Source organism: Neovison vison, chromosome 8 (genome assembly GCF_020171115.1).
Source record: "Neovison vison isolate M4711 chromosome 8, ASM_NN_V1, whole genome shotgun sequence".
Classification (NCBI taxonomy): domain Eukaryota; kingdom Metazoa; phylum Chordata; class Mammalia; order Carnivora; family Mustelidae; genus Neogale; species Neogale vison.
Genome location: NC_058098.1, coordinates 70461925 through 70481395, shown reverse-complemented (window position 1 = coordinate 70481395; position 19471 = coordinate 70461925). Strand labels below are relative to the sequence as shown.

Here is a 19471-nt window from a genome sequence, read left to right as displayed (position 1 = left end):
CCAGGGCTCTGCTCCCCTGGGAGGCCGATCAGCCTCAGCCTGGGCATCAGATTTCAATGGGCCTGAGCAGGTCAGCAGCAGGAATGCGTGGGAAGGAGGAAGCTCCATTTTACATGGCCAGGGTTTGCTCCTGACAGCTCATTTCGTTTACATTTGCAGTTTTTATGAACTTGAGTTTGATGACAGCTGCTTGGGTCCAGATTACTCGGAAACACTCAAAATGTCCTCTGGTGTCCTTTACCCAATAATCATGAATGTTTTCGCAGACATTTCATGGGGGCTTTCCTGTACCTGTCTATCTCTTCTTATAAGTTACAGCAATTACATGGCACAGCTGCTACACTTAAATCAGAAGAAAATTGGACCAAATAAAGAAAATAATTTTATGAACAAATAAGTATCCCTTGAGAAGCACAGGGAATCTGATGCAAATATCATCAGGGAAATTTAAGAATTTGCTACTGCTGTCTAGGGCTCTGGAAAATATGAATTTCATGGTGTGCTCAGAAGCCTTCCACAGAACTCTGCCAGTCTGTCCTTAATCTTCTCTGGAAAGTCCTCCCAGGCCTCCGTGAGGCTGAAAACCAGGACACATTAATACAACGTCTACACTTCGGGTTCAGATTCAGCCTTTAAACATGGGGTCGGGGAAGTCAAGTTTCAGGTCATGGGCTTTTACTGTGTTGACCTCTGAACCTTTAAGACTTTCTGGCTAATTGTACCAAAGAGAATAGAGACCCAGACCCCAATGAGAGAAAATAGGCCAGGTGTAAATGAAATTAATTTCTATATGAAAGGGCATTTAGTGGAAATGGTGAGGAGTGGTCGACATCTCAAGGGCAGACCCTGGCGTTTCATAGATGGCAAATGCTTCATTCTGTGCCTTCTCTGTTGGAGACAGTGCCACGGCACGGGGGAGGGGGGTGGCAGGGGAAGGTCATTGGATCTGTAAGCCACCTTGGAAACCCGAGCCTTGGTCTGTTGTCCAGGGCAAGCAGCAGCTTGTACCAGGGAAGGGAGGGGATGGCTCATTCAGCTATTTATCTGCTGATAGACATCCACAGTGATAGGGCAGGTTTGAGTTTGCATTTTTATTTGGGCTGATAAAATCTTCCTATACACGTTTAAACTCTTTGGTTGACAAACTGTCCACAGGATTTGGACAGGAGAAGCCACAGAATCCTCTAGCTTGGTGGTCAGGAAGGACTGCTGGCCTGTCAGCCCCCATACCCTTATTTGCAGTGCCATGGCCAGACATTTACAAGAAAGATGACTTGTTGGAGGATTAACTTAGTCATGCAGTTGTAGGAGAGAGACAGCACGTGTGACCCGACTCCTGCCCCGCAGCTGAGGACTTGGAGTCATCCTGAAGAGACCTGATACTTGAGGGTGACCTCAGAGCTCTCCAGGCCATTCTTTTGGATTCCTCTGCCCTTGTGGCTGGTCTTCCAGATGAGATGGCCAGTCTAGCAGATTGTGGCCAGTCAGTTCTGAACAGAGAAGGAGCTTCAGGGACTGCCTCCTCCTGCTCCCGCTGCAGCTGGGCTAGGAGAGGGGATCTTGTCTTTCCAGACTTCCAAACCACAGGTCTGTATCTGGCATCAGAGACAAGAACTGGCCTCATGTTCCCATGGGTTTATCTACAGGTACGCATTTGACTCCCGATACCTTGCGGGATTTGCATGGATGTCTAGTCAGTATCAGATCATTTGCATGTTCTGTGTTGAGAGAAGCTTCATCATCAGTCCTTTTTGTGGGGTCTCTCATGGTAGGTCATCTGTGTTATAGCCTCTTCTGTGCAGCATGCTGCCAGAGCCACCATTTAGAATATAATCAGACTTCTGATTCCAGCCATGATGGACCAATAAATGTTGGATTTATTCTCCTTTCCTAAACAATTATGACATTGGACAAAACAGATGAAGCAACTGTTATTAAGACTGCGATGTCACTCCTTGCCAGTGTGTGATGCAAACGGAGGCAAGCTGTGTGTTCATCCTGGCTTGCTATTGGCTGGGAGGGGGAGTTGGGGAGTGTCTCTGCAACCAAGGCACAGGGAGGTAGACTCAGGCACAGAGCTCATTGGAGGGACTGGGAATCAGAATCCTGGGGTGCTGAGGCAGCTGGCATTTGGGGGGGCGGGGTGTTGGAAAGGAGAGTTCTGAGCAGAGCAAGGATTTCAGAAATCTTCCAAGTGGTCGCCTAGATTCTTACCTAATACTAATCTGTGTTTACATAGGACAAGGCTCTCCTGAGGGCTGGGTAGTGAGCTGAGCAGAGATTCTGGGAGTCACATGGTGCTGGGAGGGGTAACGTTATAACCTGCCAGACTGGGGAGACTTTATGAGCACCTCGGTCTTTTACCTGAGGCCACAAAAAGGCCACCACCTCAAGAGTAGTTCTACTCTAGCATGGGCTAAGCACCTCACTAAACCCACTATAGCAAAACCTAGAAGAAAGCTCTGTTAGGATCAGATGATGGTCTAGCCAACTGTCTGGCAGAATAAAACTCAACGCTATTTAAACAAAGTATTATCTGCAACATCAAGCATAAAATAATAAAAAAAAAAACCCACTAGGCATACAGGGTAGTTTGAGTGATAACAAAGAGGAAGAGATCAATAGATTAAAAACCCATCCAAGCATAATGAGCAAATAGGAATTTCAGTAGAGAATTGAAAATTTAAGAAACAACCAAATAGAAATCCCAGAACTGAAAAATGTAGTATGGAATGAAAAATTGGATTGGATGGATCTAACAGCAGTTTGGGCACTATAGAAGAAAATACCCATGAACTTGAAAACAGATCAATACAAACAATTCAGACTGAAGCGTGGAGTGAAAAAAAAAAACAAAAACAAAACATAAAATGAACAGAACCTCAATGACATGGGAGAGATAAGTAGTCTAGTAGTCTAGACTACTAGACATCAAGTAGTCTAGTATAGTTGGAATTCTATAAGAAGAGAGGTTGGGGCAGAGAAATATTTGAGGAAATTCCCTTAAATTTGATAGGAAAAGAATTTCAATCTACAGGTTCCCAAATTTCAAGGAATCCCAAGCAGAGTTGACTTGGAGAAAATCACACCTAGGCACACCAGAATTAAATTGCTGAAAGCAAAAGAGAAAAATAAAATAATAGAGCAGCCAGAGGAAAGATCTATTACATATAAGGGAACAAAAGTAAAAATACGGCCGACTTCTTATCAAAACAATTGTCATTAGTGTTCTGAAAAAAAAACTTTCAAAAATAAATGTGAAACAAAGACATTTTCAGATTGACAAAAGTTGAGAGAAGCTGTTTGCTGCGGACTTATGGAATAAGGACCATTAAAGTAAAGTCTTTGGCCTGAAGGGAAATGCCACCAGATAAAATGGATCCGTATGTAGGAATTAAAAGTGCCATAAAAAGGGAAATGTGTTGTAAATATAAAAGAATTAATTTTCTTATTTTTTTAAAGATTTTATTTGTTTATTTGACAGAGATCACAAGTAGACAGAGAGGCAGGCAGAGAGAGAGAGGGAAGCAGGCTTCCCACTGAGCAGAGAGCCCGATGCGGGACTCGATCCCAGGACCCTGATGAGATCATGACCTGAGCTGAAGGCAGTGGCTTAACCCACTGAGCCACCCAGGCGCCCTAATTTTCTTGTTTTTAAACTTCATAAAGACGATGGTTTAAAGCAAAATAGTAGCAATTTATTTAGGAGTTTATAATATATGTAACAGTAAGATATGACAAGGGATGAGAGGAGGGTAAATGAAAAAACATAGACATGTGATAGGGAATAATCAATAAAAACGGAAGTTGGCTCTTAAAAAGATGAATAAAATTGATAAACCCCTCAAGAAGACTAATGAAGGAAAAAGGAAAGGAAACTAAATTGCCAGTATGAACAAGGAAACATTTTCCAAATAATTAGAGAAAAACATTTCCCATATAATTTCATGAGGCCAGCATAACCATGTTAAAAAAAAATGAAAAAGAAGTTACAACCAATATTTCTTCCAAAAATAACAAAACCCCTAGCATATTGCATACAGCAATCATGATACCTCATACCCCAGTGGGGTTCCCCAGGAATACAAGGTTGCTTTAACATGTGAAAATTCAGTGACTGTAATACACCACATTAATTGAATAAAAAAGGAAAATTATATGATCTGTGCAGTAGATGCAGGAAAAAAACATGTGACAAAACTCACAGCCTATGATCAGAAATTCTCAGCAAACTCAGAATAAAAGGGAAATTCCACCAAGTGTTAGAGGACAGCTTTCAAAAATCCACAGCTGAAATCATTCTAAACTATGACACATAGAATTCTCTCCTCCTTGATCAGGAGTAAGGCAAGGAAGTCTGTGTGCACCACTCTGTACAGCACAGGACTAGAAGTCCCAGTCCGTGTAATCAGGCAACAGAAAGAAATAAAAGCCATAAGGGTTGGAAAGGAAGAAGGAAAATTATCTGTGTTTGTGGAAGGCAGAATTCTAAATAATCTTAATTAGTAAGAGAATTTAGCTTGATTTATTTCACCTAGCATAATACCCTCCAGTTCCAACCATGCTGGCTAATTGCACTTAATTAAAAAAAAAAATAAGTGAATTTAACAAAGTCATAGGATCGATGGGCAACATGCAAAAATTTATTGTGTTCCTGTACACTAGCAAGAGTAACTGGAAAATGCAATTGCACTGTGTCCCAGTGGTGCCTGCATTCCACTTGGAACCTTCTGATGACATCTTTACTTCATTCAGAATGAAATTCAGAGTCCTGCCTGTGAGCTAAATGGCCTGCTTGCTGGGTAGGCTCCTCTCCCTGGGCACCCACCATGTCTCTGATCTGTCCCTATTGTCCCCTTGGCTCCCTCTGCTGTGTTCAGAGGGACTTGGCTCTCCCCTCTGCCTGCACACCCATTCCCCACAAACAGCCTTGGCTCACTACCTCATTCCAGTCAAGTCTGTGCTCAGCTGTCACCTTCTCAGAGATGGCCTTCCTGATCACCTTATTTAAAATAGCACCTCCATGGAACACTGAAAAAAATAAATAAATTAAGATGTGAAAAAAAAAAAAAAAAGCACCCCCTGGGGCTCTTTGGGTGGCTCAGTGGGTTAAGCATCTGCCTTGGGCTCATGTCATGATCTTGGGGTCTGAGGATTGAGCCCTGTGTTGGGTTCCTTGCTCAGTGGGGAACCTGCTTCTCCCTCTCCCTCTACAGCTCCCTCTCCCTCTACACCTCCCTCTGTAGCTCTCTCCCTCTCTCTCCCTCTCTCTGAAATAAAATCTTAAAAGTAAAATAGCACCTCCTAACCATGCTTTGTTTTTTAAAACATTTAAGGGTGAGTCTTTCCCTCATCACCACCTGGCATACTGGACAAATTTGTTCCTTGTCTCTTCCCCTTGGAACATTAAAACAAAGATTTTGTCTTTTGTGGTTGTTTGTTGCCCAATCTGTAGTACCCAGCATGGCCTGGACCTTAACAGCAGTCAATAAATATTTGTTTACAGGCGATTCAGAACAAAATGTTGTGCTAATAAGGATGGAGCTTGGGGGTAAACCCTGACGGGCAAGTCTTTGGTGTGGTAGGCCCTTGAATCTGCCATTTTCCTTTTTGAAAAAAATCCATGTATTTTAGTGTGAAAGAAAATTTTCTGTTAAAAACAGTGATGTCTTATCAAGTCCTGAGGTGGGACAGTGTAGGGCATGTGTTATTTGCATGGCACACCATCATTTGCAAAGTGCTTTCCTGGGCATTGCCACACTGGATCCGCACAGCACCCAGTGATGCAACGGGTTGGATGGTGGGTCAGAGAGATTCTGTTACCCATTCAGGGCTGTACAGAGCTGCTAAAGCCAGGAGTCCAGCATTTCCATCCCATGTCCCTTTCCACTGTGTCCTGTGCTGGGAAACAGCTCCTGGAACCAAGTTCTTGCATGGTCACTTGTGGGCAGGCAGCCCCCAGTTCTGATTTTCATGAGGTTAAATGTTCTGGTATCGATGCTTTGTGCACCTGTGCTGAAGGTAAGGCAGCAGGTGGAGGAAGAGAATATTGCTGATTTTTGAGGTCTGCTTTGAAGATAAGCTTTATGGGAATGGAGGCTGGGGTCAGCCCAGCAGATGTTTTCATAGTGTGAAGAGGCACAGGAAGGGTCCTGCTGGCCCTGGGGCTGAATGAAGGCCCCCGAGATCCAAGTCCTAAGGGTTCCAGAACAATGGCCTGGCTTCAGCTTTAGGTGGAGAACCCGGGGAGACTGTGGAGCGGTCCATGGGTATGAGCAATTCCGCGAGGCCTTGGCTTTTGTAATATATGCTCCCTTGGGCCCTGGGAACCCAGGGGAAGAAATAAAGGTGACCTCTTTCTTCTCTCATTGAAATTCGTGTCAATAAACACTCTGGGGACCTTTGCCAAATGAAAGGGGACTGGGCGTTTGTGTGCCTGGTATCTCATTGGATCCTCGAAATAGACAAGAAAAATACCTTCTCAGTCTCAGATGAAGAAATAGGCAGGGAGCAATCATATGGATTTCCCAAGAGTATTTCCATATTAGGTAGCACATCTGGAACAAGGACCAAGTCTTGGAACTCCAAGTCAAGTGCTCCTTGAAGGGCTCCACCCGAGATGCCTCATGCATTGGGCAGATCACCAAGAGTGACGGGGACAAAGGTATCATATCATGACTAAAACCATGATAACCACAGTGGGGAGGCTTCCCAAAGATTGTTCTGTAGGAAAGGATGAGGGTATGTACCCAAAGTAAGGAAAGGGATTAAAATGAACTCTCATGAGGCATGTGTAAGGAGTGGGTACTTTGATGCCTACCTGTATATTCGGTGTCGACTTTCCTCAGTGATCTCTCATACTTTTTTTGATTGTATATGTTATTTTTTTAGTTTAATTTTATTTTTTCAGTATCCCAAGATTCATTGTTTATACACCACACCCAGTGCTCCATGCAATACTTGCCCTTTTTAATCCCCACCACCAAACTCACCCAACCCCTCACCCTCCTCCCCTCCAAAGCCCTCGGTTTGTTTCTCAGTGTTCACAGTCTCTTGATTTCTGAGACTCCCCCTCTGATTTCCCCCAACTCACTTCTCCTCTCCTTCTCCCAGTGTCCTCCGTGTTATTCCTTGTGCTCCACAAGTAAGTGAAACCATATGATAACTGACTCTTTGTTGACTAATTTCACTCAGCATAATCTCCTCCGGTCCCATCCACGTTGATACAAAATTTGGATATTCATCCTTTCTGATGGAGGCGTAATACTCCATTACATATATGGGCCATATCTTCTCACTTTTTAAAACTCTGTTGGAAAAAAAAAAAAAAAAAAAACCTCTGTTGGGATCACTTTACCTTGTCCTCACCAATCTGAGGCTCTGGTCTGTGTGGAGCTAATGGGAGCTCCGAGTATTGCCCACAGCCCTGATGAGCCTGGCTGGGGCTCTCTTAGATGAGCCTGTGGGTCGTGCTTTGCAGATGTCACTCTGGGTGTGAGGCCAGACCGGAGAGTGCCACCCTGACTGAGGGCCACAAAAACAACACTTCTGACTGCAGCAGCATTTCTTTCCTTTCTTTTCCTTTTTTTTTTTTTTTTTAAAGATTTTATTTATTTGACAGAGGCAGTGTGCACACAAGCATGAGGAGTGGCAGGCAGAGAAGCAGGCTCCCTGCTGAACAACGAGTCCAATGCAGGGCTCAATCCTAGGACCCTGGGATTATGACTGAGCCAAAGGAAGATGCTTAACCAGCTAAGCCACCGAGGCACCCCAGCAGTACCATTTCTGAGTGCAAGACCACATACCTGTGTGTGTGTTTGTGTGTGTATGTGTATAATGCTGAAAAGAATGGATTTGCACTCATGATGTAGTGATATGTCAAATAAAAATTACTACTAGGATAAACTTGCAGAGCAGTTGTCAGATGAGGCATGTTAAGAAGGCTTAGCTCACTCTCAGAGTTTGGATATAATCAAAGCCCAAATGCGTTTTTGTCATTGCTATATTGTTGCTTTAGGAAGAAAAAAAAATCTATTCCTTGATTTAAGTGTCTGTAGTAGTTTAAATCTCCTCCTGGGTCCCAGTGCCCACTGAGATATGGCTTCTTCCCACAGGCGGAATCATATGACACAGTGAAGCATGACGTCCTCTCTTATAGTTCACTGAGAAATCGTAAGAAGACTCCATTATTTTTTTCTTGGGCGAGATTTTTGGTCAGGAGGGGGAAAATACAGTGCATTTTCAAATCAGGGAATTCTGGAAGGTCATGTGTCCCAGAGGCGGGCACGTGGGGCTTTGAGGAAAGCCAGTCCCTCTGCCTAGTTGTTGCCAGGTGCTCGCTGGCAGGCCTGTCCTTGTGTTAATGTGCACAGTTCAGTGAAATGGGTGGGAGTGAGCTGCTTCTGCTTCAGGCTGTTTGGATTCAGGGTGCTGGCTCTGCTGGTTTGCAGGAAGCCTCAGGGAGCTCTTGCCTGCCTCTGTGCTGTCCTGGAGATTAGGTTTCCAAAGGGAGGGAGGCTGAGCCCACCACGTAGCAGATGGGAGCGAGCGCCTGGTCTGTGAGTATGGCCCCCCTCCCCTGTGTACCTGAGGCAGGTGAGGGTGCCAGCATGGGCCCCCGCAGAGGTGCCCCCCAGCGGGAAGGGTTTTGTCATTTTAGGACGCTGAGCTCCCCAGAAGAGACACAGGTAAAGCTGGTTGTGGGTACTGGGACAGTTAGTAAATTTTCCTTAATAGGTCTGATAAACCTGGGGCTTCTTGGCTTGTCTTCGAGAGATGACATGTAGATCAGCATGTGTCCTCTGAATGAAGAGGTGACAGTTGCCCAGAAATACTGAACCCATAGGTCAACAGATGATACAGGGTTGCAGAGTTTATGGAGGCAGGCCATGGCAAGTCCCTAGAGTTGGCCTTCTCAGGGTGTTTCCGCCCAGTGGGGAGACCCCTATCTAGAGCAGGACCCTAGGTCCTACTAAACTTTCCCTCCAACTTGAGGAGTGATCGGGCCGTGGCCATGACCAGGGATCTGCCCCTCACCAAGCTCAGTCAGAACTGCTCTGAAAGCTGACAGCCTGGTTGGCAAATTTAGGAGAGAACCTGTGTCTGTGCTGAAGAGCAGCGCCCCTGTGCCTGCCACTCTGAGGACACATTCCTGGGACCCGCAACGCTCGGTGAGCACACTCAATACAGCGGAGGTACGCTGTGCACAGAGTCTCCAGTGAGAGCTGTTCATAGTCTTAGGCAAAGAGAGGGGCTTTTTTCTGGCTGTGGGAGAGGGGGCCTCACTGGGGCCTTGCAGGCCAGAGCATGGGTGAAGGCTTCCAGGGACCCCCTCACCATACCTCTGATGACACTCAGAGAGGCAAGCCTGCTCCCATGTCTGTGACTACATCTGTCCCGACCCCTTTCAGTGATTCCATGGGGGCTGACATCTAAATCTCCTTTGCCTGTGTTTCCAAGTCACGTTTTAGGGTTGGTGAGCCTCCAAACGGCTCCTTCTGTTTGCAGACGCCCATAACGTTCTGTCTTGCTGTCCAGTCATGAAACGTTCTGCTGGGATCTGTTCCTGGGCTTCTCTGCTGTTCGTGTCTTACTACTTCAGCTCGTTCTTGGGCTCCTTGTGAGGAAAGGCTGTATTTGATTCTGCCTGGGGCTGCTGAGCACAACATGTTCTCAGCCAACTGTCATTCACACTTGCTGACACTGGACTCCACTTGCCGGTGACACATGCCCAGACGAGGCGCACCAGTTTTGCCCATCCTGGACTCTAGTAGAGATCTCACCCCTGAGTCTAGAATTTCTGTAGACTGTGTCATTTTTGTGATTCAGGACTTTAAGGAAAGATGGAAGGATTCCTTGTGCAGCGTGGGCCCTGTGCTCTGGTGTGTGGTGTGTCACACACGGGGAAGCACAGTGGCCTGGGTGTTCAGTGGATGTGACATCAGCCTGCAGCCCCCTGGCTGAGGTGCTGGTGCTGTTCTGTGTCAGGACCCCCAGGGCACGTGGGATGTCCACTCCATCCCCCTGAACTCTCTGGAGAAAGGGAGCCCTGGGATGATGCTTTCGTAGATGCCCTGTGTACCAGGGATGGGCAGACCCTTTCTGGGGAGACTGCTGTCTCTGCCACGTGGGAACCAGAGCCAGAAAACTGTTTGTGCAATGCTGGCAACTTTCCCGCTGCTGCAGGGGCTCCAAGGCTTCCTGATGGTCGAAAGGGTTCCTTTTTATTGAGCCTATCCTAAGACATGTGTTGGCCCTAAGCCAACACATCTTCACTGAATTCTCAGCAACCCTGCCAGGAGGCATGGTCCCATTTCACAGATGAGAAAGCAAGGAGAGGCCACCTTTCTCTAAGTGGCAGAGCCAAGATCGAAACCCAGAGCCTGTAAAACCCTGTGTTTTTAAAGCTCTAAGCCCTGGGCCCACTGCCCACCCATCCCCTTTCCTTGTTGAACCACTTCCTTTCCTAAGCAAGGAGAGGGCCCGGATCTTCTTCCTGTGGTTCTTCTTCCTTCCCCTAGCCATTGCTCCGGTCACAGAACGTGGAGCTGGATGCCAGGCTCCTTCTGAGACAGGGCTCCGTCTTGGCAGCCACCACCAGAGGGGAACTGAAACCATCCCTGATTGTTTCCTGTGGCTGATGAGCTCTGCCCAGCGAGGCTTTGGGAGGAGGCGCGGATCCCTCCTTGCTTGGGCTGGGGCCCTTGAGTCATTTTCCGGGCGCCAGTCAGGATGGGACGAGTACGCATGGTTGCCCTCCTCTGTGGTTTATAAAACAGCCCACCATCCCATGGCTCCCCAGGGGCACGGTTGACAGCCAGGCCCTGAGTCCCACCTCTGCTCTTTTTGGGCCCTGCCTCCCTGTGACACCTGGAAGAGTTGTTGCCTCGTGGGTTTTGTGGCCTGGCTGGGGCCACAGGGGAGACCAGGACGTGCCACACACCGAGCCACCTGTCCAGCCCTCGCTTTCCTGTTGGGCCAGGATTTCCCAAACACACAGCCGGGGACCCAGTCTCCAGAGCTCTGTCATTGGGCCGCATCCGCTTTCCAGCCTTTATTCTTTCGCGTCCTCCTGAGCCATTTTTTCTCCTGTCTGATGGGGCCAGTCTATCTGCCAACCACATCTTGCCCTTTGCTCTCGGGCGCTCCCCTGGGGCTACCGCAACCCTCACCCCTGCTTCTTCACCTGGACATGGCCTTACGTGTTCTTTGGAGTGTGGCTGTTGTCCGTGTCAGAGGCCCTCCCCGCGGCTCCAGACCTCGAGCCACCTCCGTGCTCGCCCGTCCACCTAGCACCTGCTCCCAGACTGCCTTCAGGACGTTTTTCCTTTATCCCGGGGCCTCGTTGCACTTTTTATATCTGTCCTCCCCACAGAACCTACAAGGTTGTATTGGACTCACGTTTGGTAATTTTTGTCATCCTGGGGCGCGTACGAAACAGAGAAAGGATCAACACCTTGAGGTTAAGAGACCTCGTCTTACCTCTTCACGTTACCAAGTGGCCGGTGCCGGGCCCAAGGGCCATCTCTGGTCAGTGGACAGACGGGCCGTGGGAATCTTGCTGGAAGTGGAGCCTGGGCTGGAGGACCTGGCTCGCAGGGCAGCAGGCGCATTCCACGTCCTCTGCCACCACCCTGCCTGCAGCACAGGTCACTCCTTCTGTCCTCACAGTCCCTCTTAGGTTCCATGAGGCAGAGGGTATGTTTGGGGTGTGCAGGCCTGGATTGTGACTCCTCTGTCTTCCTTCTGTTGGAAAGAAGTACCCTTTCTGGGAGAAATTAGTGCATTCTTCTATTTAAGAAAAAGAAGGGGGGAAAAAGGTGTGTGACCTAGACTTTTGCTATCCTGTGAAGGAAAAGGGTCTGCCCTCGTGCTGTCTGAGCACAGCGACATTTCTGTAGCCTTTGGCCATCACGGGTTATGGTTCGCAGTGATGGGATACAGGGCCTCCCTTCTGCACATCCGTGGAGGCTCCATGCTGTGCTACTGGGGTGGCAGAGGCAGCAAGAAAGTGTCTGGAGGGTGCTGCTGAGCTCTGGACAGCGCGGGAGCCACAGGCAGGTGCTGTGTCTGGCCCTAGGAGGTCAGACTCTCGGTGGCAACAAGCCCCTTTGAGCCAGGGGCATGTGCCCTGGACCCAGAGAATGCTCATAGTGGCTGGGGACGAGGACTCCAGCTGTGCCCTGCCTGGTGGAGATCCTGGAGGAGCTGACTGGCCATTCTTGTAAGCTTCATGGCGTTGCATTGGTGCTCAGCACGTGATGCCAGGCTTTGGTATTTTTCCTGTAGGCCCATCTTCTTTCCCCCATAATCTTAGGGGAGTAAGGACTCAATTCTCCAATCTCTTCAAGACCCCCATATTGCCTACCAAGTTGACTTGCACATGGCCCTTTTAATGAGGATTAATTATTGACTTTTTTCTTTTTTGTGTGAAAAAACACAGTAAAACTCCCCAAGATAGCCAGCAGTAACACTCCACTTTCCAGGCAAGTGACCCGTAGAGGATTTCCCTTCAGCCTATCCCACAATCTTTGTAGCTTGCTCTTTAGAGTACTTAAACCGTAATGCAGTCAATTCTTCACTGTTAGGTGTGAGGTCGCTATGTGGGGATTATATATGATAAACTATAAATCCCATATTAGCTTCCCCCATTGTTCAGCAAGCTTTGGGGCCCTGTGACCCACCTTACTGATGGTGTGAGGAGCACTGTGATTTATTTATTTATTTATTTATTTATTTATTTTAAAAGCTTTTATGTATTTGTCAGAGAGAAAGCACACGCACACAAGCAGGGGGAGGGGCAGACAGGCAGAGGGAGAAGCAGGCTCCCTGCTGTGCAAAGAGCACGATGGGGGACTTGAACCCAGGACCCTGGGATCATGACCTGAGCCAAAGGCAGAAGCTTAACCAGCTGAGTCACCCAGGCGCCCAGCACCATCATTTAAATTGGACCTAAGCAAGTTGCAGTGAGGGAAGTCCACTGGCTGCAGGAAACCTCACAGTGGGCTCAGGGTTTGGGGACCATCGGGAGCCCTGTCTCTTGAGGGACGCACCACCTCTCTGTTCCCAGCACTGTGCTGTGCATATGCAGGCACTCAGTAACGTCTGCGGAAGAAATGGCCTGATGACCATGCCCTCCAGAGTTGCCTTGTAGCTCAGACTGCTGTCAGTTGCTGAATACATGAGTGCCCTGTGCTCCTTCTCCTCTCTGATACTGTAAGAATGGGTAGGAAAACCTGTAAATAAGACTTAACTGTGTCTCCCAAGTTAGGTTTGTAAGGAATTAAAATAAAAGCTAATTTTTCTTTTCATTGGGTTACATGAAGCATCCTTAAGTTTAGGAGTTAAAAATGATCAAAAAAAGTTATACCTAATAGAACCCGCAGGGTGTTTGTGTTTTACTAATTTAACAGAAGTCACTGATTTTCTGTGTACTCGTTACTAGGGATCTGGTTTGCTTCTCTCGGGGCACCTGTGGCAGAGAGACAATTTCTCTGGCATCCATGAAGGAGACAATGTAGGTGATGAAAGGAGCAAAGCAAATACAGATTTGCAATGCTGTTGGTTCTTTTGCATTTAATTCCAGAAGGGTGAAAGGAACAGCTCTTGATTTCTGCATTGGCTTGGACGGATCTCGAAAGCATCATGCCTAGTGAAAGAAGCCAGTCTCAAAACGTTACACACTGTACGATTCCATTTTTGTGACATTCTCGAAAAGGCAGGACTGCAGTGGTAGAGAACAGATCGGTATTGCCAGGGAGCGGGGGAGGGAGAGCGTGTGAGTGCAAAGGAGCAGGCTGGGGGAGTTTGGGGGGTGGTGGTGATGGAACTGTTTTGTGTCCCGGCTTTGTGAATCTATACATGCATCGGGATTCCTGGAACTGTGTGCCACGGACAAGTCAGACGGCCTGTGTGATCACTGACAAATAAAATAGTGCCAGAAGGGCGATCAGTGCCTGAATTGTATGGTCACGGACAGCAGGTTCGAGCCCCACGCCTCTCCCAGAAGTAACCACCTCTGTGCCGAGAACTTTAGAAAGGCATCCAACCCCTGGCTCAGGTCAAGGTTGCCAGTGCCATTCGGCAGACCATTGTTGGGATGTATCCAGGGTTGTGATCTGGGTTTCTCTGTTGTATAAAAGATTGTGGCATTCACCCCTCTGCTCCAGACTTGCCCCTCCAGATGGACGTGGGGTGCAAGTTTAAGGGAACTTCTTGGCCACTCCCAGCATGTCCTTTTGTAAGTGTTCCTATGAATGTTTACAGGAATGTGCTCCTATGAAATTGATAGATTTAGAACATTTACTCCGTCGGTTGTTAATTTCTTTCTTCTCTGAAAACATGCATCTTCGTTTATCTCTGTCCAGCACTGTTGAAGCCCCTGTCTGAGCGAGGGATCCGCCACCCACCCACGTCTGATTTTGAAACCCAGAGTTGTTCCCTGTTATTCTTGACCAGCCCTATTTTACACTCCATGTCTTATATATTCTGTTTCCCAAACAGCCCTCAGATCGACCCATTCCTCTCCATCCTGTGCTGCCACCCTCATCCCCTCACGCCCCTGACTCAACCCTTCAGCCAAGAGGATTTTTCTGACACTCAGATATTGTTCTCCTGCTGAAAATCTTGTCAATATAGAGCCCAAACACCTTACATTGCTTAATATTCTAGAATCATCTAGCTTTCTCCTGCTTATTTCTCTAGCTCAATGTCTTTACCCTCCCCCAGTCCAGTGCTCACACTTCTTAGAGTGGCTTGAACAGGTTTTGTTCACTTAGTATTTGTCTGACAGATTTTCTATTCTTTTCCCTATCCTCAGGCTAGGTCTCTCTTTCTTGTGCTGAGCAGCCCTCCTTCCCGGCATCAGAGTTGCCTGTTTCTCTATCCTAGCATCTGCCATACTGTATCATAATTGTTCCCGAATCTTTGGGTCCTCCCTGTGTTGTCACTCTTGTGTCCCAGGTGCCTGGCCTTGTGCTTAGAGCTAGAAGGTGCTGAGGAAAAATTCTACAGTGATGGACAGTCATCTGCAAAACCCTAAAACCAATAGGCCAGCAGGAATCTAATGACTTCAAGGAGCCAGTGCCTGCCTTCGGAATTGTTTATGGTCTGGTGGGAGAGAGAATAACTCTTAATCCATGTGACATGGACTCCAGGGTCCCCGCAGGAGAGCCTGGGGGCTAAAGTGGTATCTGGGGTTGAGGCTGCTAAGGACGCTTCCCAGAGCTGCTTTTCCTACAACTCTCTGCCTGTTGTGTCTGCCTCTCACTGTGGACTGACACCCCCCCCACACACACAAACACTCACCTGCAATGAACCACGAGGGCCAGCCCCTCGCCCTCTGTGGGTAGCTTCAGGGGTTTTATTGTCACATCACAGGGGAAATTTGTTATGTGGCCCCTGGACCCTGCACCTCTCTCTCCTTCGCACTGTGTTACATGGCACGCTTGTGCTGTTGCTTCTCTGCCCTCATCAACCTGGAAACACTTCCCAAATCAGCCTCTGGTGAGCTATCCCCCTCCCGCAGAGTGGTCCTCAGCCAAATGTCCATAGAGATGTGGTAGGACAAGGGCTTCCTCTCCCTTCTTCCCTCTTCCTGCTCCTGTGTACTTCTCCTACACCTTAAAAGATGGCTTTCTGCTTGGGAAACAGTGTCTTCAATCAAAGTTTGAGCACATGTACTTCTGATTAGAACCCAGGAGGGGTTCCGAAAGCAGTCTCTATCTTGTGGTCTTCCCGGGAGCTGTTGTCAGAAATGCCTGTGTCCAGCTCTGTTTGTAGGGGATTTCTAGAAGCTCTGAGGTTGAGTCTCTGGCTCCCGTGCTCCAGCCCATGACCCAGGTGATTGTAGGGTGCTAGGTGGGGTGAGCCGCTGCTCAGACCATCTGAACTACTGGACTCTGGGGCAGGGAAGAGGGTGTGCTTTGTGCATAGACCTGGATCAGCCATCCCTGAAGTTGGGTCCAGTGCTGGGCTGAGCCTGCCTGCCTTCTTGGTCTTAGCATCCCTTTCGGAAAGTTTTGCTTTGCTCTCACAGCCATCAAGATTGTCACAGAGAGCTGAGAAGTTCTGCTAGCTTCAGTGTTCTGCCAGGGCCGGGGGCATATATGTGTCCTTGTTTAAAGCCTCGTCTGACTTCCTGATTACAAACAGACCTCCAGGAACTGGGAGGTCCCTTGGTCTTGGCTTACGAGCATTGCCTGTACGGCAGGACCCTTAATTTGTCCTGGCTTCCCTGATGGGACACATCTCTGGGTCTCTGTTTCCTCACCTCTCCAATGAGCAGTTCAGATGAGGTGTGGTCACTGTGATTCTCTTCAGAAGTTTGATTTAAGGGGCCCCTGGGTGGCTCCGTGGGTTAAGCCTCTGCCTTCGGCTCAGGTCATGATCCCAGGGTCCTGGGGTCGAGCCCCGAATCGGGCTCTCTGCTCAGCAGGGAGCCTGCTTCCTCATCTCTCTCTCTCTCTCTGCCTGCCTCTCTGCCTACTTGTGATCTCTGTCTGTCAAATAAATAAAAAAAAATCTTTAAAAAAGTTTGATTTAGTAAACTTACTGTTCCTGAGAGTTACAGGTTTGGGATGGTAGACTAGGCACATCCACTTTCTTCCCTCCCTGGTCTCAATGAAAGGATAAACAGTGTGAGGCCAAAAGAAGTGATGTCCTAGTAGCCTCAGCAAACTGGGAATGCAGAGGAATCTCTAGAAGGTAAAAGCAGATTGGAATGACAAGGAAACCAGAGCAGAAGTCACTACAGCCCAACACCCTAGACATGAGTCTTTCATGGGAGCCCTGGAGATGCCCCAAGCACCAGTCAGTTAAACAGAATTAGAAGAGTCCTCTACTAGGGCACGTTGTGGCTCAATTAAGCGTCTCCCTTCAGCTAAGGTCATGGATCAAACCGCACAGCAGGCTCCCTGTTCAGTGGGGAGCCTATTTTTCCCTCTTCTTTGTCCTCCCCCCAACTTATGCTTGCTCTCTCTCTCTAGTGCTGTCTCTCAAATAAATCTTAAAAAAAAAAGAGCCCTCCGCCAAGAGGACTGCTGAGTAGCCCAGGGCAGAGCTTGCCCCAAGACAGAACCCTGACAGCTTTCTCTTCAGATTGCCAAAGAGACTGGGCATGTCCTGGTGGTGGTGTTAGGGTCTGAGAAAGAATTACTGCACCCCCTGAGGTGACCTCAGACCTTGAGGAGAATAAAAAAGGGAAAGATGGTGCTGTCCAGGAGTAAAAGACATCATACCCTTTCCACTGAGAACTGAAGCTGTTTTCTTTTTGGCAGTTGTGAGAGAGTCCCACTGACCCAGCCAGAGCCACAACTTGCCTCCCATTCAAAGGAGAGGCCTGAGGGAAATACATTCCAGAAAAACTTCAAGATTGTAAGGGTGAAGAAATAGTGTTAAAACTTCTGGAGAGAACAAGTGGGTTGCCAACAAGAGTAGACTCAGACTGGGCGCAGAGTTCTGATCAGCACCCCTGGGAGCCACAGTGGCATGACATCTGCCAAAGTCTAGGGGAGATGGTCTCCAGCCTAACACACTAAACTGTCTCTGCTAAACTGTTAATCAGGTGCAAGGACCAGTAAAGACATTTTTGTGTCTGCAGAAGCTCAAAAATTCACCTTTACATGCCATTTGGGGGGCGGGAGCGGGGAGGGGTAATCAAAGAGACCTTCCAGACACAGAAAAAAGAAAAACAAAACAAAAACACCAAAAAACCCATACAAGGATTACATGATGTAAATGAAACATTGGCAGCTGATGATCCAGAATAAGTGAAGAAAGCTGAAGAAAAATGGGAATGCTTTAACAGATCCTGACTCTTGAAGGTTCTGAGGTCCCACTAAAAGGGTCTCCTTTCCAGTGGACTGGCCATAGCATTCGGTGGAAAGTGAGTGACACTGGGGCTTAATATCAACCCTCCCATGCCTGGCTGTGGGCTCCCGTAGATTCATCTCACCAAATGCTACTTCTACCTCTGCATTGTCTCTCTAGCTCCCCTGGGTGAGGAAGAGGTGGTACTGACCCAGGTAGGGGAGCATGAGGTGGGTACAGGGATGGCTAGGAGTGTTTGGGCCCTGTTGAAAGGAGCAAGCCTGTTACTTCTTAACCCTGGCTGCACATGAGAATCCCCTGAGGAGTTCCTAATCCATCCTCATGCCCAAACCTCTTCCTCACCAATGACATTGAAATCTCTGGGGATGGTGCCTCAGTGACTCTCTAAGAGCTCAGGGGGATTCAGATGGATATGAGGATTCAGACCCTCGACCAGGCTCCTGCTGATGGCATGGGTGTTGTCAGCAAAAGACAGTGTGCTTAGGCTGAGAAGGTCAGAAAATAGACTCGGGGGGGGGTCTTTAATCATCTTTTAATTACATGAGTAATTAAAAATAAAATCAAACACTACAGAAGCATATAGAGTAAAAAACTACAATGCCTTTTCCAGAGATAAGCCATTGTGTATCTTTTCGATTTTTTTCTGTACTTTGACAACAGAATGTGAAGCAGCATTTCCTTCTTCATTCTTGACTGAGGACATTTGTGTGGTACCACACAGCCCTTATTATTTCCACAGTATGGTGAAGTGGTGGGGCACATTGGCCCCACTTGTCTCCAGCCTGCTGAAGACCTAGAATCTTGGGGGAGATAATTTCTTTGGAGACATTATCAAGTGAGCCCATTTCCTTCCCTGAACCTTCCCATTGGAAGAAGAAGGTGCCTTCCTGTTACTTTGTGCCCAGAGGTTGTGGAAAGCTCTTGGGAAAGTCTCTGGACTGATGGCAGTCCTGCCAGGGGTGGCCATGGTAAGGGCTTCCCAAGAGGGACTTGGCCAAAGGGATTCCTGGACAGTTTGGGAGCCAGCAGAGGGGAGGTGGGCCCAGATCAGGGGCAATAATGCTGGAGAAAGGTGGAAATAGGGTTAGAGAGGGGGATTTCAGACCACCTGGAGGACCCTGGCTCTGGACTGGGCCTGCCTTCGGGACCCTTTGTCCAAGTCCAAGTCAGGTGGTGGGCCAGGCAAGGAGGTGCCCACATTTTCCCCCATGAGCCTCTGGGCCTGTTAGCCAGGGAGTAAAGACATTCTCTTGTGGAAGGGACTCTGCCTTCCAGTCGACTGGAACTGGAAGTGCTTGGTGCCAAAAATAGATGGTCTATTCATCTATTTCAGAAAGCCTGGAAAAGCTCTGGCTGAGATGTGTGGAGGTGGCAGGAACAGGTCTGCAGAGTGAGTTTAGTAAGAGTGTGAGGAAGGACGCTGTAGGTTTCTGCTTTTACTCTGAGGCGTCCAGCTTGGTCTATAACTGGTTATTTTTACACACACACATACACACACACATATATTGGGGTTCACATTTTTTGTAAAAATGAAATACTGTTTGCATATTTTCCTATAGATCCTTATTTAAACTTCACAGTATATTTTATAAATACTTCCCTGTCAGTAAATAAATCTACTTCATTTCTTTTAACCACTCCT

At 47.8% G+C, this 19471-nt stretch overlaps 1 protein-coding gene and 1 pseudogene across 3 annotated transcripts in view; both read left to right on the top strand.

Annotated features, from left to right (window-relative positions):
- The window catches only part of CRACDL (CRACD like), a 130545-nt gene that overhangs the window by 23892 nt on the left and 87182 nt on the right, over positions 1 to 19471 (top strand). Inside the window, exon 1 of one of the 3 annotated variants that reach the window (XM_044263883.1) lies at positions 8407 to 8558. The exons of the other annotated variants lie outside the window; for them this stretch is intronic. The gene's annotated coding sequence lies outside the window, so the exon portion shown is untranslated. Of the gene's footprint in view, positions 1 to 8406; positions 8559 to 19471 lie in introns of those variants that run through there. 3 annotated transcript variants of the gene reach the window in all.
- The window catches only part of LOC122915423, a 63001-nt pseudogene that overhangs the window by 22002 nt on the left and 21528 nt on the right, over positions 1 to 19471 (top strand).